This window comes from Leucoraja erinacea, chromosome 6 (genome assembly GCF_028641065.1).
Source record: "Leucoraja erinacea ecotype New England chromosome 6, Leri_hhj_1, whole genome shotgun sequence".
In the NCBI taxonomy this organism is placed as follows: domain Eukaryota; kingdom Metazoa; phylum Chordata; class Chondrichthyes; order Rajiformes; family Rajidae; genus Leucoraja; species Leucoraja erinaceus.
The window spans coordinates 13057843-13072458 of NC_073382.1; the positions used below are offsets into that span (position 1 = coordinate 13057843).

The 14616-nt window shown below is 41.4% G+C and overlaps 1 protein-coding gene across 1 annotated transcript in view; it reads left to right on the forward strand.

The window, feature by feature from the left end:
* Positions 1-3235: 3235 nt before the first annotated feature.
* The window catches only part of LOC129697911 (basic helix-loop-helix domain-containing protein USF3), a 37881-nt gene continuing 26500 nt past the window's right edge, over positions 3236-14616 (forward strand). Inside the window, exon 1 of the mRNA XM_055636640.1 lies at positions 3236-3725. The gene's annotated coding sequence lies outside the window, so the exon portion shown is untranslated. The remainder of the gene's footprint in view (positions 3726-14616) is intronic.

The window sequence follows — 14616 nt, forward strand, 5'->3', positions numbered from 1 at the left end:
GCCAAGTCCACCCTTCTGTCCTGGAATTGTTAATGTGGTCATATGCTTGCCTCTGTGTCTGTTGCATGTATTTAATGTCTGTGTTATAAAATTTAAACATCAGTGCTATGGCTGCGGACAACATTGGGTCTTGAGAGTTAAAGGGATAAAATGTTTTAACTGCAAACCACATAACACATAGTTTTATTTAGTAAATGGGCCAGTGGGAAAAAAAAAGAAATAATAGAATTGTAGGTTACAAAACCAATTTGGCAACATTAAATAATTCCTGACCTTGAATCGAGGCAGGGAGAGGTGGAATATAATACAGTGAAGGGTTTAAATGTATAATTTAAGATGATGCTAAAATGCAAGAAATTATAATCTGATTCATTTAAGATCTGAATGATGAAAGCCATGCAAAAGTGCAAGAAATAAGAGAATGCATGTAATGCTCTTAGTAATAACTGCAGTCAGTGAAACTGGTTTGTTGAAGGAATCATTGATTGAGGCCCACACCTCAAGTTCTGAGACGGCCATAATGTTGAGTTGCCATTTCTTGTTTTTTTTCCTCTGGCCAGGAGTCCTTGCTATGACAATCCCTTCTCCTGTCTAATCTTCCTCCTCTGTATGGATTCTTTTTGCTGGCCTTCTACCTTCTCTGGACCTTTTTACTTCCAACTGCCGGAGGTACATCAACTTTCTTGACCTCCACTTCCGTCTCAACTCGCCCGCATCTGAATGCACAGACCTATGCTCACTCAGTAACAATCCCAATATTATTATCAAACTCGTCAACAGGGGAGGTGCCATAGTAGTCTGACAGGCTAAGCTCTACTGAGCCGAGGCCAGACGGCAGCTCTCAGACACCACCTCACACCTGTCCCTTGACACAGATAAACACCAGGCCAACATCCTCCAGACTGCTACTGACCTTGGTGATCTCCCCTTCACAGCTTCCAAATTTATATTTCCTTAACCTCATGCTGTCTGTTTTTACTTATTTCCTAAAATTCACAAACAGAACTGCCCTGGCAGACGCATTGTTTCTACCTGTTGCTGCCTACAGAACTAGTTTGCAAATACTTCAATTCTCTCTTGCCCCCTTTGTCCCTTCAACCTACATCAGAGACACGTCACACACTCTTCTACACTTCAATAACTTTTAATTCCTAGGCCCCCATTGCCACATCTTCACTTTGGCCATCCAGTCCCTTTACATTTTTATTTCCCACCTGGAAGGCTTTGAACATATGCAATCAGTTCCCCTCTCCAAACGCTCTCCTCTGCCTGGCAGAACTTCTCCTCGCCCTCACCAACATTTTTGACCTCATGTTCTTCCAGTCAAACAGTTCTTGTTCCAAACAAACATTAGGACCATTCCCAACTCTTTCTTCATTACATTGGCGACTGCATTGGGGCTGCCTCCAGCATCTGTGTAGAACACCTGGATTTCACTAACTTTACCACCAATTCCAAGCTACCCTCAAATTCACTGACTTTCTTTGACACTGCTCTCCCCTTATGTAGAAAATAGGTGCAGCAGTAGGCCATTTGGCCCTTCAAGCCAGCACCGTCATTCAATATGTTCATGGCTGATCATCCAAAATCAGTACACCATTCCTGCTTTCTCCCCATATCCTTTGATTCTGTTAGCCCGAAGAGCTATCTCGAACTCTCTCTTGAATACATCCATCTGTTTCCAGGGGCCAGACTATCGACTGATGTCTACAATGAGCTCACTGACTTGCACAGTTACCCGGACTACACCTCCCACCCTGCCTCTTGCAATGACGCCAACCCCCACTCTCAATAACTCAGTTTCCACCTCATCTGCTCCCAACACGAGGCTTTCCGTTCTAGGACATCCAACATGTTCTCTTTCTTCAGTCAATATAGTTTCTCCCATGCTGTGGTAGGTGGATCCCTCACCCGTATCTACCCTGTGACCTGTAGTTCTGCTCGCTTCCTTGCTTAAACCCCCCCCCCCCCCCAAGACAGAACATGGTTAGAGTTCCTCCAGTCCTTGCTTTTCACCCACCAGCAACCGCATCACCGAACACATTATCCTCTGACATTTCTGCCATCTTCAACGTGGTTCCACCACCAGTCTCATCTTCCCTTCCCCACCCCTTTTTGCAAGGGACCACTCTGCAACTGAAGAAGCTAGTCTGAAGAAGAGTTTTGGCCCGAAACGTTGCCTATTTCCTTCGCTCCATAGATGCTGCTGCACCCGCTGAGTTTCTCCAGCATTTTTGTGTACCTTCGATTTTCCAGCATCTGGAGTTCCTTCTTAACCACTCTGCAACTACTTGGTTCACTCAAACCACCCCTTTCCCAAGTACTTATCCTTGAAGCCTCAGGAGATGTATCACCTGTTCCTTCTCTCCAGACATGCTGACTGTCCTACTAAATTACTCCAGTTTTTTGTGTGTCTATCACCTGTTCCTGTGCTTCCTCCTTCACATCCATCCCAGGCACCAGCAGCCCTTCCAGGGGCACTGAGAACGAAGATGCACCCAGTGTGGCCACGTGCAGCAGCCAGGCCTGGTTCGCCACGAGAAGATAAGACTGTACTAAGAACTTTTAAAGCTTGTCAGCACCAGAAACCTGGTGACTCTGTGTGTACTGCCTAGGTGAAGTCTGCTGTATGATTTTACTGGATTGTGTGCAAAACCAAAGAATTTCACCGTACCTACGTATGTGACAATAAAGTATCATCGCATTCATTGAATTGAAGAGTCCCAAACTGAAATGCCATCTATCCATATTTTCCTGAGATGCTGCCTGACCTGCCGAGTTACTCCAGCATTTTGCGTTTTGCTCAAAGTTCCAGCATCTGCAGTTCCTTGTGAAGTCTGAAGAAGGGTTTCGGCCCGAAACGTTGCCTATTTCCTTCGCTCCATAGATGCTGCGGCACCCGCTGAGTTTCTCCAGCATTTTTGTGTACCTTGTGAAGTTGTGCCTGGTCCAGGCCCCGCCCTGCGCTGCTGTCATTCAGCTCCGAGTCCCGCCCCGCCCTCCTGTTCCCTCCCCCTTCGCAAGAATGAGCAGGCGCTACATTCAACCCATCAATCAACATACGTCACCGTGGCCACGCCTCTTCTCACGCTCACACTTCCTGCTCCCGCTCAACCGAACTTGCGCCACATCTCCCACCCATTGGTCCAATGGCTTCGCCGTCTGCTCGGCGATAGGCCCGATCGCCATGACAACGGCGGGTAGCACGTTAGGCTGCGCTGGGGCCTGATATTAAAAGGGGGAGGGGGGGAGGGGGGGGGGAAAGGAGAAGAGAAGAGAAGGTCCGGGCCCGAGCCTCGAATAGAAGTTAGAAGTTGCGGCCGTTTGGGAGGGAGAGTCTTCCCCCCCCCCCCCCTTCCACCCGCCCAGCCCAGCACCCCGGATCCTCCGCTGGATCTGAGCGCCCCCCCCCTTCACCCCATACCCCTCACGGTGGGGCCTCGGGCAGGGGCTGGGCTGGGCTGGGTTGAGGCCTGCACTTGTCTTTGGGGGTGTTTGTGAGCACGACACATGGATTGCTGGAGGAGGCTAAGAGGCCAAGATCCTGTCCAGGCCAGCCTTGAACCCTGAGCCCTTGCCCCCACCACCAACCCGCACACCCCCCTCCTTCTTTACACTTCACCCCCTCCCCACGTCCCCCAGAGAGAGGGAGGCAATGTGGGCACCGACGGCCGAGACCACCTGCGAGGCTGCAGCACTGGACCTTTCCCCCACCGTACCCTGAGGTAAGGCTGGACCATTGTCGAAGGCTGGTGATGGGAATGTGGGCAGTGGATTCAATTATATCCCCATTTCCCCTCTCACTGCTGTGTCCAAAACGTATACCAGTATGGAGTGGTGTAACTATTAAGTAAGAAAACTATGTGGTTTAAACCTCACTCCACAAATGGGCAGAAAGTCTTTACTGATAGAGATGTTTAAGAAAGAACTGCAGATGCTGGAAAAATCGAAGGTAGACAAAAATGCTGGAGGAACTCACCGGGTGAGGCAGCATCTATGGAGAGATGCAATAGGCGACGTATCGTGTCGAGACCCTTCTTCAGACTGATAGGGATGTTGTCTTTTGGATGAAAAATTAAACAGTGGTCTGTTTGCTTTCTTGGGCTTGTGTAAAATATTACATTACAATATTCAAAGATGATCAGGGAAGTTGTGTTCAGTTCCTGGCCAGTATTTATCCCCTTATAAACATTGCTAATGCTGTAATATATGTGTTTATTTTATTATATGTTTGATATTTCTCCAAGCATATTGACTGCTACATTTTTAATGTTATAATAATGTTGATTAAAAGCATTCCATTGGCTGTAAACTCCTTTGACATGTTCTGAAAAGGATGAGAAAGATATAGTGGAAATATTTGTTTTCATTGATGTTGCCTGAGTATTTGCTTGTCCAGTAACAAATGTGTCTTCTGTTTTCACAAACTTTTCTTTGATGCTCTTTCCCTGACTTGCTGTAGCATCCTTACCTGCTCTTTAAACCCATCTATCTGTCGAAGCCTTTGACACTAGTCCCAATATTTCTTTGTGGCCAGCTATCAGATTTTCTCTGACAATTGCCTCTGAAGTTCCTTGGGATATTTTACTCATAAAAGTGTTTCATAAATGTGTTAAAAATAAATGGTGTTGGGAATACTAAGCAGCTCAGGCAGCATCTGTGGGGATAAAGAAGCAGTTAACATTTCAGATTAATGACCTTTCATCAGAGCTGTCAGTTGTGTTGATCACCTGTAGATCTACAGAATTAATTGTTGCTGACTTCCAGTTGTTTCCTCCTTCATTGTGTTGTTGTAGTTATTGCCACTGGTAAATTATACAGACGGCATCCTAATTTTGCTTACGGTGGTATTGCTAGATTTGTTATAACATGCATGTGTGAATGAACTTTGTCAGACTCCTTGAGTAAACACATAAGAAGAAAGCAATTGAAGCATTTAATCTAGATAGACCAATGAGACAGATTTGCCTCAGCATCACCACAACAACAGTCTTAATGCTAAGCTAATATAGAATAGAATGCTTTCATAGAAACACATGTACCTGATCTGACATTCAACATGGTCATAGCGGATCATCCTCATCAGTATTTCTGCCCCTTCTCCCTGTGTGCATTGATCCCTTGGGCATTGACAAATACATCCCCCTCCTTGAATAAAAACCTGCATTTTTTTTTGCTTCTCTCACTTTCTTCCAGTCAAAGGTGTAGCCATGGGGCCAACCAATGTCTGAGTATTTTTTGGTTATGTCAAACAGTTCCAAACATACACGAGGACCATCCCCCACTCTTTCTTCATTACATTGACGACTACATTGGGGCTGCCTCCTGCACCTGTGTGGAACTCATGGATTTCATCAACTTTACCGCCTATTCCACGTTGAGGGGAAGACGAGACTGGTGGTGGGATTTTACAGCTGCTGAACAATCCCTCGCACCTTCTTCTGAAACTGTAAGAGGTGCAGCACTTGTCCCTAAACCACATCCCCAACATCTTTAAACAACCCTTCCATGGGAGGTAGTGCATCTCCTCCAACCTCATCCGTGATTCGGTGCTCTCCATGTGGCGATCTCTACATTGCCGATTGTCCTGCAGAGCATCTATGCCCTGTCTGCAAAGGCCATTTCGAGCTTCTGGTTGTATGTCATTTCATCTCTCTTTCCCATTCCCACGCTGACCTGTCTGTCCTTGGCCAGCTCCACTGCCTGCCATGGTGAGGTAATATACGAACTAAAAGAACCTCTCCTCTTATTCCTCTTGGTTAGATAGATATAGCAAGGTGGTATAAAATCATTAAATATTTCAATTTCAGATAGCCTACTCTCACCATGTTCTTTTCCCATTCCCACTGCTCCACCCAGAGTCTCTCTCCCTTCCCCGTTCACATTTCCTATTTCCATCTGTCCCATCAGCCACACACCTATCTACCTTTGTTTCTTTTCCCCTGGCCTATACCCTTTTCCCCTCCTCTATCTGATTTCACCTACCCTTTATCCTTCCCTCATCAGGTTCCACCCATCACCTTGTAGTTTGTAGCTACCCCTTCCCATCACCCTCACCTCATCTGGTACCACATATCACCTACTGGCCTGTCTCATCCCTCTCTCACCTCTTTAAATTGGCTGCCTTCCCCTCTAAGTCCTGATGCAAGGTCACAACCTAAATTGTTGACTAGCCCTCAGGCTTCACAAATGCTGCTCGACCCACTAAGTTCCTCTTGCAATGTTTTAAAAAAAAAACCCCATCTCTTCTCAAGTGGATGCCTGCTAACTACATTCGTCCTTAAGAACTTTCCTTAAGAAACGTAATGGTGTATTAAGTTCAAGTTCAAGTGAGTTTATTGTCATGTGTCCCTGATAGGACAATTAAATTCTTGCTTTGCTTCAGCACACAGAACATAGTAGGCATTTACTACAAAACAGATCAGTGTGTCCATGTACCATAATATAAATATATACACACATGAATAAATATACTGATAAAGTGCAAATAACAGATAATGGGTTATTAATAATCAGTTTTGTCCGAGCCAGATTTAATAACCTGATGGCTGTGGGGAAGTATCTATTCGTGAACCTGGTTGTTGCAATATTACATACAGTAATATTGCTCAGAAAGGATTACTCATGCCAGAACAAATTTCTATATGTATTTACCATACGTAAGTACCATATGCTGACCGTATTCATCTCATAATTGCAGCAAGACAATCCACAATACAGTTAGTTGCTGTGCTAAAACCACACCACCTCCTCTGTGCCATAAATAGGGCAACAAAATACTTAAAGTGTTTTCCCAAAGTGCGTGCTGTTAGTGATATTCCCACCATCATATCCTTGAACTGTTCATGTATGAAGTACATTATGATCCATGATGCCACTTTATGCCACTTTGGTGGCAAAAACAGGAAAGTAGAATATTATCTGAATGATGGCCGATTAGGTAAAGGGGAGATGCAACGAGACCTGGGTGTCATGGTACACCAGTCATTGAAAGTAGGCATGTAGGTGCAGCAGGCTGAAGAAAGCAAATGGTATGTTAGCATTCAAAGCAAAAGGATTTGAGTATAGGAGCAGGGAGGTTCTACTGCAGTTGTACAGCGTCTTGGTGAGACCACACCTGGAGTATTGCGTACAGTTTTGGTCTCCTAATCTGAGGAAAGACATTCTTGCCATAGAGGGAGTACAGAGCAGGTTCACCAGACTGATTCCGGGGATGGCAGGACTTTCATATGAAGAAAGACTGGATAGACTTGGCTTGTACTCGCTAGAATTTAGAAGATTGAGGGGGGATCTTATAGAAACTTACAAAATTCTTAAGGGGTTGGACAGGCTAGATGCAGGAAGATTGTTCCCGATGTTGGGGAAGTCCAGAACAAGGGGTCACAGTTTAAGGATAAGGGGGAAATATTTTAGGACCGAGATGATAAAAACATTTTTCACACAGTGGTGAATCTCTGGTATTCTCTGCCACAGAAGGTAGTTGAGGCCAGTTCATTGGCTATATTTAAGAGGGAGATGTGGCCCTTGTGGCTAAATGGATCAGGGGGTATGGAGAGAAGGCAGGTACAGGATACTGAGTTGGATGATCAGCCATGATCATATTAAATGGCGGTGCAGGCACGAAGGGCTAAATGGCCTACTCCTGCACCTATTTTCTATGTTTCTAGGCAAAATCCCCCCACCCCACCAACCTTGTTCCCAATTGGTAGACTGGCATTTTCTAACGTACAGAATTTGCTGGATGCAGATCTCTCCCTTTTGCAATTGCCTGTCTCCTAGCCCAATTAGTCCAGCATCATCAATTTTCACTGGAGTTGTGTTAATGTTGGAGGACTGAGTTTATCAGCAGATTGAAATATTCTTTGTTACAAAAGATTCACAAAAGTCAGTCCATGTAGAGAACAGTTAATGTAAATCGTGTTACAAGGTATAGTTCAGTTCAGTTTATTGTCACGTGTACCGAGATACAGTGAAAAGCTTTTTGTTGCATGCTAACCAGTCAGCAGAAAGATAACACCTTTATTTGGGTGGGGCTAAAACATTGAGATCAACAATCTTTGAGATTATTCCCAATCTGCTGAAATAATTTTATTGATATAATGCTAATATTATATTCCAGATTTTTAATTTATGTGAATCTCATTCAGAACTCGAGATTCGTGTATAGTATTCCAGTGAAAACTATGAACACAGCTGTCACAAAAGGTTACAACTTAACATATTTATCAACCTTCACTCACACACTTTGTCACTCTTCATTAATCATTTTACAACAGGTGGTTGTAAGAGACCATTCCTCAGTCCAAGTTCACCATGCTTTTCCACAACTAGTTGCCTCCCTAACAGCTCATCATAGCTGCACATATTGACTGCAACTTCCCAGCACCTGTCACAAGTGTCTTCCAATGTTACCTGTTCTTGGCTTGCATAAATAAGCTTCTCCCAGTGAAAGTAATCTTGCCCTACCTCAAAATTCAAAAAGCAGTCTAATATCCATTGGTGAACTTAACGTGAGATATGTTCCAAAGGTATTATCCTTCCATTTCCAAACTAGAAATTATTGTTGGACATGCAGATTTGTCAAAATTAATCTGGTTCCTAATTAAAACTCCATTCTAGGAATGCAGAATGAAAGAGCACACAGTAGAAAGTGTTAGCTTCCCAATTTATCCACACTGGTGGTCTTTCAGCAATGGAGTGCAAGTTGGATAGTCTTATAAACAAATTCCGCTTTGGAGTTTAAAAAATATCTCGCTGTGTCTTCCTTTAGGAGCAAAAATGAAGTAGAACATTTCAAACCAGAACTGATATCCATGATTAGATTTACTGTTCCTTACCAGACAAAATCCCTTCAAGAGAAGCCAATCCCCAAAAAATCTCTCAGACTTGCAGCAACTAAATTAAACTGTGCTGGATGAATGTTCACTTTAAAACTAAATAGTCCCATTCATTCCAATTTAGATTGGATGAAACAAAAGTTTTTATTGCGACCAAGTTAAAACATTAAAACAAGAAGGGTCTTGACCCAAAATCTCACCAATTCCTTTTCTCCAGGGATGCTGCCTGACCCACTAAGTTACTCCAGATTTTTTAGCCTATCTTCGGTGTAAACCAGCATCTGTAGTTCCCTCCTAATCCATTGATTTAGAATTTGGCACCATAACTTAACTGAGTTTCACCTTCAAAGCCGTATTAATTCTAATTTCCTGTATCTCTATTTTATAAATAATCAATTATTACTTCCTCAGATCTCAACTGTTGCCAGCCTCCTCATGCACATTACTTGAAGTTTTCCAAGCCTTCTAACATTTCAAAATTCACAGAACATTTGCATTTCAAACAAAATACAATTTACTGTCAAAAACATAACAGCATATGCCCACATACAACTCTAGGAAATCTATCAATCTTTTAAAGCTGTTATGTAACAAATTGCCAGAATACATTAATCATATGTGTATACTTTAAAACTCCTCACATCACCCAAATCTCACAGACTATTGATGTTCCTCCCCCTTAACTCAAGTTCAAGTGAGTTTATTGTCATGTGTCCCTGTATAGGACAATGAAATTCTTGCTTTGCTTAAGCACACATAAAATAGTAGGCATTTACTACAAAACAGATAAATGTGTCCATATACCATGATATAAATATATACACACATGAATAAATAAAGTGCAAATAGCAGAAAGTGGTTATTAATAATCAGAGTTTTGTCCGAGCCAGGTTTAATAGCCTGATGGCTGTGGGGAAGTAGCTATTCCTGAACCTGGTTGTTGCAGTCTTCAGGCTCCTGTACCTTCTACCTGAAGGTAGCAGGGAGATGAGTGTGTGGCCAGGATGGTGTGGGTCTTTGATGAAACTGCCAGCCTTTTTGAGGCAGCGACTGCGATAAATCCCCTCGATGGAAGGAAGGTCAGAGCCGATGATGGACTGGGCAGTGTTTACTACTTTTTGTAGTCTTTTCCTCTCCAGGGCGCTCAAATTGCCGAACCAAGCCATGATGCAACCGGTCAGCATGCTCTCTACTGTTCACCTGTAGAAGTTAGAGAGAGTCTTCCTTGACAAACCGACTCTCCGTAATCTTCTCAGGAAGTAGAGGCGCTGATGAGCTTTTTTGATAATTGCGTTAGTGTTCTCGGACCAGGAAAGATCTTCAGAGATGTGCACGCCCAGGAATTTGAAGTTCTTGACCCTTTCAACCATCGACCCGTTGATATAAATGGGGCTGTGGGTCCCCCTCCCTTTAATGAAACCGAGGAATGTACATTAAAGTATTGCCCATATTTTTTAAGATTGGTTCTTACTTGTAATTAACTCCTGCAATTATCATCAGCGATTCATGGTCTATAAACATTGGAATCAGACAATGTAAAACAAAAACGGAAATGCAGTAAATACTCAGCATGTCAGACTGTGTCAGTGTAACAGAAACAGTGTCAACATTTCAGGTCTTTAACTATGTAGTAGGTGCAGTACGTAAATTAATTGGATCTCTGTTGTTCTATTGAATTGTAATGTTGATTGGTTTGCGTCCACTTTGTCTTGATGATTTTCTTCATTAGTAAGATGGTCAGTAATTGGATATAATTTGCAAGATAATCAGTTCATGTTTCACTTAGTCTAAACTTTTAGCATTGTAACTTATTGATAGACATTTGATTGTGGATGTTTTCTAATTGCATAAACTGCTTACCTTTACCTATTGTAGAGGACATAGGAGATTATTCCTCCCACCTTTCTGCCCAAACCTGTAGTACTTTTGGATGAGGAAATAGCTCTTCTTCTTGCGAATGAAACACAAATCAAAGGAACCAAAACAAAATAGCTAATCTGTCCTTAATTCCTTTACATCAATTTGATTGGTTATCCTTTATTATTGTTTACGAACAGTCTATTACCGTCGTTTTTGAGATTAGCATTTAATTTACAGCCTCGGTGGTTTTGGAATTCAGGCATTCAAGCCAAACAAAGATGTCTAGATAGATATACCTGCAAATAGAAATGTGCAAGGTTGTGGGGAATGAGCTGAACAGTTGGACTAATTGGATAGTTGTTTCAACGAGTCAAACAGTAGCAATGTCCCAAATGGATGGCTTCTATTACCTCTGGAACTCTCTGCCACAAAGGTAGTTGAGGCCAGTTCATTGGCTATATTTAAGAGGGAGTTAGATGTGGCCCTTGTGGCTAAAGGGATCAGGGGGTATGGAGAGAAGGCAGGTACGGGATACTGAGTTGGATGATCAGCCATGATCAAATTTGAATGGCGGTGCAGGCTCGAAGAGCCGAATGGCCTACTCCTGCACCTATTTTCTATGTTTTCTATAATGGGAGTATCTTTTAAAAAATACTTTGTTAATCTGCTAACCCTATGGTTCATATACCTTTCAGTGTTTACTGCTATGTCCATAATCTCCATCAGGGGATAACATTAGGAATTTGGTCATCCAATCATTGGATATTTGTACTCATCAAATAAAACTTTCTAATTAATATGATTTTTCCTCCTTTGATCATTGAATGCTGGCTATTTTTCTTAGTTCCTATTCTCTTAATCTCACTGTTGGGTTTCTTGCTGACTTTGTAGCTGAATTGTAGCCAAAGGTTTGGGACTTCCTGTATAAATTCGATTAGCTGCTTAATCATCTTCAACTGTCCTTTTACACAGAATATTCTCATAAAAATATGATTTTGATTATTTGTTGTTGGAAACTAAAATTTGCAGCCTACTCCCTCTAGTTCTTTTCCCATTAATTTAATCTTTCTTCTTACTAATGATAGCAATTTGGTGAGATGAAATTTTGGTCTGGACTTTAGAAAGGTTGCATTTTAGATTCACCAGTTTGATTCCCAGGATAAGGGGTGGTCACACAGATATTGTACAACATTGACCTCTCCTGACTGTATTTTGGAGGAATGATGGGTGATCTCATTGAGCCGTGCAAGATTCTGAGTGGGAAATAAGTGGCTAGATGCTGAGAGTTTATTTCCTTTGGCTTGATAGTCTATATTTAGGCTTAGTCTCGGAATTATCTAACCAATTAGGGCAGGGATACGGATAAATTCATTTGTGAGAAGAGATGTTTTTGGCTTCTTGATTGTATTGAAATCTGATGTTGATAGGGTTTTAGACAGAAAGAGAATGGGAAGATGTGGGCCTCGTGGTAGGTGATCATTGAATTATTGGGTGGCATGCTGTTGCTTCTGTTGTACATTATTAAATTTTTTAAACCTCTGTTAAATCTCAATCGACCAGCTGTTCAAAGAATCCTAATTTCTAATCCCAATCCTAATTTCTCAAGTTTCCCTATATGATGTACATGTTGTCTGAACATAATTTCAGATTATTATTCAATGAATAAACACCTCATTAAGGAGATCATTTCTGTTTTGTGCCCCTCAGCTGTGTCTGAGTAATGCAGCACAGAAAAAGACCCTTCAGCCACTGTGTCCATGGTGGCCATTTAGTTCCCATATATACAATTTCCATTTAGCACTTGCCCATACCATACTTTTGCGATATGTGCTTATCAAAGTACTTCTTAAATATTGACTCAACTCCATCACCCACTCCAGATTTCAACCATTCTCTCGGTAAAAAAAATCTTCAGATCCTTTGTAAACCTCTTGCCCCTCTGATTAATCCTATGCCCGTTGGTTACAGACACCTGTACTAAGGGAAACCATCCCTCACCATCTAACCTATTTATGCCTCATAATTTGGTATATCTCAATTATATCTGTCTTCTGAGGTTTTTTTTGTATGTTTTTATCTTGTGGCAGAGAAGTTTTCAATTGAAAATCAAGGAAACTGCAGATGCTAGAGGTCTGTGGATGTTTGCTAGAATTAAAATGCAAAAAAAGTAACCAGGTCAGGCAGCATCTCAGGAGAAAGATACAGAGTTAACATTTCATGTTGAAGTCATGTTGTTCAAGCAATGGCTGGTAGCAGTGAAGTTCCATTAATATTTTTTGACTTATTTGAATTGACACGGGAGATATGAGAGGTATCTACTTTTCCCCAACTGTGATAGCAATTGAGACCCATTGTTATAGATCCTTTATTGGGTATATAATTCTTAATTATTATCTGTATTAAATTGAGATCTAAAGGACAGCAGATTTTAAGTATCATCTCTTCATACCTTGTATTTTAATGAAGGTAAAACTCAATTTGAGTGTAATCTGGAATGTTGTGGTAATTTAGAATTTTAATACTCAGATTGTAAAACTGGAAGCATTTAAAAAGTCCACAACTTTTGTGCTTTTAAAAGCTCAACTTTTTGAAATGGTGTTAGATAATTCATTCTTTTGCTAATGTGAATATTCAAGAGAACCTCGTAAGAATTAGTTTGCTTTATCATTGTTTCGTGTACTAAGGTACAATAAAAAGCTTTGTTTAGCTTGCTATCCAACCACATCAGATAATACCATATATAAATACAATCATCAAATTTAAGTACAATAGATAGAACAAAGGAGAAGACACAGGTGCCGAATATAATTCTCAGCATTGCATTACAACAGATCCTTAGATGGCTTATAAATGGTGATGGCATGATTTTTAGGTTTATCAAAATCTTCCAAAAGTGACTTTAAATCGAAGGCTAAAAAGTTTGTCGAATACTAGGTGCAATAGCAAAAAACCATTGATCTTTGCACGGGAACGCTCAGTTATGTGCAGTTTTACGAAATGGACATTATTTTGCTGCTTGGAAAGGATGGACTGGAACATGAGAACAACGTTTACTTTCTGATTGCTTTAATGCATTTAGTGTCTTTTGCTTTTCTTATGCATTGATGGGTCTGTTCACAAAGTTTCAGACTTCCCATGTTGCTGTGTCTCTGTAAAGTGATGCTTGAGAGTTATTCAGCATTACTTAGCCTCGTCACTTCTTCTTTCCTCAGGGAATTTCTCTTATGCCAACCAAACAGCTACACTGAGATGGGTTCTTGATTTTTATTTGGATTGCGCAATGCAGTGAGGTAGAATTTATCTGGTAGAATCCCATTGATGTGCTGTTGATACATTTTTGATACAGCATACATTTGTGAAACACAGTACCTGGAATCCATCAGGCAAGAACTGGGAATAGGGTACTATGAAGATAATAATAGGGTTTGGCAGCGTGGACATGGGTTTACGAAAGAGAAAATCGTGTTTTACAAATCTGTTGGAATTTTTGAGGTACTAAACAAAAACATTAAAGTATACAAAATAAGAGTAGTAGGATATTTAACCTCTGAAGCATATCCTGCCATTTAATATCATATCTAGTTTCTACCTCCATATAATTTTTCCACTTGCTGACCTATAGAAAAGATAAGACAAGTTGAAGTGTCTTTGGCTTTTCAAAACATCTTCAAACTTCACAATAACATCAGAAGTTATTTCCAAAAATGAGGACATATTGAATTGAGATTAATATAGAGGCATACAGTAGATTGAGGATTGGCTCACGAACCAAGAACAAATTAGAAATAAATGGAGCATGTTTAAGATAGACACATGGACCAGTGCAGTTCCGCAAAGATTGGTGAATGGGCCCCAACTGTTTTATCAGAAATTTGAATGAGGGTATCAATGCACTAAATCCCAATACAGAAGATTGTTG